This window comes from Solea senegalensis, linkage group LG3 (assembly GCF_019176455.1).
Source record: "Solea senegalensis isolate Sse05_10M linkage group LG3, IFAPA_SoseM_1, whole genome shotgun sequence".
In the NCBI taxonomy this organism is placed as follows: domain Eukaryota; kingdom Metazoa; phylum Chordata; class Actinopteri; order Pleuronectiformes; family Soleidae; genus Solea; species Solea senegalensis.
In genome coordinates this window covers 18,869,566-18,874,054 of record NC_058023.1, presented here as the reverse complement: position 1 = coordinate 18,874,054, position 4,489 = coordinate 18,869,566, and positions in this window count along the sequence as shown.

Below are 4,489 nucleotides of genomic sequence, written 5' to 3'. Positions count from 1 at the left end.
GTGTGTGTGTGTGTGTGTGTGTGTTCACCGACTGATGACTCGTTTTTCGAGGAGCAGCTGGGCCTGATAATGAGTGATGCACATACACATATGATGAAGTACTAGTCACAGCTGTTTACCCCATGCGCTCGCCTCACTTATCAGTATTCAATTAAGAACACACACACACACACGCACACACATATGATCTGAAGTATGCATCCAAGGCTTGAATGAAGGATGTCTATTAACTCCATCTGTGTCTGGATCATCTGTTTTCTTTCCAATAAATTTGCAGTAGGTAGAGTGGATCAGCAGCGGCTCGATCCCTGGCTCTCCGGTCTGCACTGTAGTGTCTTTGTGCAAGGCACTAAACCCCTGTATACATGTGTCTTTTAATGTGTAAGAACCAGTATGCAAATATGGTATACCCTAATGTACAGTAAGTACAAAAAAAAAAATATAAAGTCAAGAGGCAGAAACAAATGAATACTTTATCCATCCATCTTCTATCATCTATTATCCTCCACATGAGGGTCACAGGGGGAGCTGTGCCAATCTCAGCTGACATAGGGGGAAAGGCAGGGTCACAACCTGGACTGATCACAAGTCCATCACAGGACCACATGTAGAGACACAAGCACCCACTCTCACCTATGGTCAAGGCAAGAGTGCAAACCGCTACACCAATGTGAAACCTTGAATAACTCAATTTAAGATAATTTTTTAAACTGATATTTGTCAATTTAATCCTTTTTTTCAAAAAAAAACAACCCCAAAATCTGAATCCACCATTTTCATTTATTTGTTATTCAAACTTACTTAAAAATACACCCACAAAATGGACAACTGTATGTGGTGAGAGGTTCCCTCCCACCAATATTGCACCAATATTGCCAATTTTACTACCACATTTATTTTCTATTAAATCGTCATTATGCCCTCTCTTCTGTTAGAGGCTCCGGTGAGATCACTTTTTTCTTCTAAAACCTGAAGTCCCTTGTCCTCTGCCCTCAGTCCTCCTTTATACATTTCCTGGGGTGAGATTCCCTAAGTGTTATAATTTAAATACTTTCCCCAGTCACATGTAGAGAGCACTTAGAAAGTGCAAACCTAAACCAGGACAGCTCAGTTTCCCACAGTGTTAATACTAATAGGAAGAAACAGCAAAATAAAACAGAAAGCTGTGAAGACACAAGGCAACAAACAGCAGAGAAGACCAGGAGCAAGGTGAAGATCATGGAAACAAAAAGAAAATCCCCATATGGAAAGCACAAACTGAATAATCATTATATTATTTACCACATGAAAGTCTCAATGAGATTTCCACTTACTTTACCCAATCAGCAGCCAGAACTCCTCAGATTTGCACCTGGATTAATAAACATACTCATACACGCTGGTTTTAACCAGTGGTTGAGTGCTTTATACTTTAAATAAAAGTGCTTGGAGTGGGGGTTAAAGAGCAATAATGCACTCTAGAAGAAAAGAAGTGCAAAGAATATCACTGGCATTGCCAAACTTATCTTAATAAAGAGAACCAGAAGACGTGCAGAAGGTGTGCAAGCTGTGATGGTGTTCACAGAGGCACATCCTAGCATCGACAGTTAAGTTGTCTCATTGCTTTGTAACACTAATGTTTGGATGAAGAACCACATGCAGCAGCAGAATGGTCCTTCAACTCAGTTTATCCCTCTGAGCTCTTCTCTAACGATGACTGGAGCCCAACCAAAGAGAAATTAGCCCAGTAAGTGACAGACTAAGGGAAGTTCATCTCTCGACTCTCTGGTAATCCCTGTCTGATCCTCTCCTTTCTTTTTGTCTCCACCCTCTCCATCCTCCTCTGCTGCTGATTGCGATCTGTCTCCCTTCATTTCCCTCGTATTCTCCACCTCTCTCTCTCTCTCTCCCGCTCACCTCATCTTCCTCTTTCATTGTCTTTTCTTGGGAGCTGTCCCATGCGTCTGCTCGTCTCCCTCCCATAATTCACTGTGACAAGAAAGGTCAGAGCTGGTGGTGACACACAGAGAGGAGAGTCGAGTGTCTTTTTAAAGCCTTGTCATTACATGGTGTTTACAAGTCAGCGCAGTAAAAAAGCAGTAACCCAGCTCTGTCTGTGGCACTTCATTATATCAATACGGTGTCACTTCAATGTTTAAACGTACAGCGGGCATGAGAACACTTTTAAAATTGTGATGAAACATGATGAAACTAATCATACTGCCGCCTGCAGCTTTAAGAGAACTAAACAACGACGTCTGTGGACTTTGGTTCCCACTTAAGTAAATAGGCCAGTGTGTACCTCCATGGTATACTTCAGAGGTCCTCGTCGCATATCACGGACCCTGGTGTACTCGCACGTCAGGGTCCTGTGGTATCTGACTTATAGGACGCATTCCTACTAAAGAACAAGAGAACGATGCTACAGCTCCCATGGACACGTCCGGTTCGAGTGGCTCATCAGCTGTAAGGTCTGTCGGATGACTATCCTTGGCAACTTCTTCCATTGTTGAAATGTTTTTTCTGCTAATACCCAACACGCTCTTTGCACGCATTCCCAGAATCATTGTGTGTTGATGACGCGAATCGCACCATGTGCACGATGTGCGTTGGGTCCTCGTGTGCTGTGCGTGGAAGTCTACCAGGGCCTTAAGTGTGTGTTATAGACTCTTGAAACCCACTTACAGATTTTTTAATCATTCAAATTCAGTAAGGGTGGTTAGTATATTTATGTCACTTTACAGGGACTTTACATTTCTAAGCTGCTCACGCTCCAGCACCAAAGCCCATTAAAAAATAATCAGTGATTTCAGCTCACTAGGTCACAAAAGTCACAAAATAACACATTTCAGTTCACTGATGGAGGCAATCATGGATCAACAACTCCTGTGCAGTGATGTAAAATGGCAAATATTCTCTTTAGACCTTGGTGCGGGGAAAGATTTTTACAATGAGGTTTTCAAAGCAATGCAAACTTCAGTTTCAGGTCAGGCTGTCTAGTGACAAGATAAAGCAATGAACATAAGGTATTGTAGACTCGGTGGTGTAGATTTCATAAGGTGAGCCTTTTGTTAAGAGTCTAGTATCTGTTTTTTTTCTTGTTTCACTGTTGGCAGTGATGTTTTTCTTGAGCATCTGTGTCTCAGGCTGGTTCTTGGCCATGACGATGCATCGGCGACACATTAGGTGTAAACAGTGCTGACTATGAGCCAGCACCTCGTGCATCCACGCTTGAAGAAACTGGACTTTCACTTGAATGACTTGTGGGAGGAGATGGGTAAGGTTGCGCGTGTGCTGAATGAATTTAAGAGGACATTTAGGCCTTAGTATGTGAGGTACTGAGTGCTTTTCCAGCTTGTTCATCTGTCTGTTTATGTGACTTGAACTCATTAATATGTACACTATATTATTAATAGTGAATTTAACTACATTAAGAGAGTGTATTTTGAAGCATTTCCATTTATTTCCTTATGACACAGAGAAGAATAACTCATATCTTTTTTGTTATGTCTTCTTTATTTTGTGTTTTAATGTATTTATCTCTTTAGTGATGTCTCACCCAGCCAGCATGTCTGCTGGGGTCCTCCCCAAAGAATGTTTTAATGAAGTAGATGTCATTCTGGCATATTTGATCAGGTTGTTTTTCACTTTTATCTACAGAAGTAAGCAATAACAATTGAGCTAATTCAGAGTTTCAACAATAGGTTTTCCTCCAACTCGATCATATGCATCAGCTTGTTTTTTAAATTGCCAAGATAATGAAGTTAGTTTGACACAATTTATCACCAACAGTGCACTTTGATTTATTTTTCTTTATTTAGTGACATCTTGAGCAAATGGCACTGTATCAAACATCTTATTGGTTCCTTTTAGGAGAAAGAAATTCAACAAAATTAGTAAAGAATGAACATTTTATATTTCCCATTAGTAACATAATATATAATAACAGTTATTTTGAAGTTTATTGTTAATAAAATGTTTGTTTACGAAACTTTTTAATTTGCCATGTTTTGGAAAACACACTATCATTGACTTTTATGCTAAAAGAAAAGAAAACTAGATTGTACAACAAAATTAATAAAGAAAAATGGTTATAATTCTGTTTGGCCATTTATCCGTTTACTGAATACTGTTGTTTACGTAAATTCTGGTGAAATATAACCAGACTCCATTGTGACTCAGTCAGAGAAGGTCTGTGTCACTCTCGTTGCCTGTGTGTGTGTGTGTGTGTGTGTGTGTGTGTGTGTGTGTTGGAACCAATGAAGAAACTGCAGTTTCCTCATTGGTCCAAAAACATGAGCAGAGCTTAACTGGACACTTTAAACTGACCATAGATGTGAATGTGAGAGTGAATGGTTGTTCATCTCAATGTGTTTGCTCTATGATGGCCTGGTGACCTGTCGGATTGGCACCTGCGCCCCCACTGCCCTCTTGTGGAGGATAAAGCACTAGACAATAAATAAATAAATAAATAAATAAGAAGGCATACTGTATATCCATGTATTTAGCG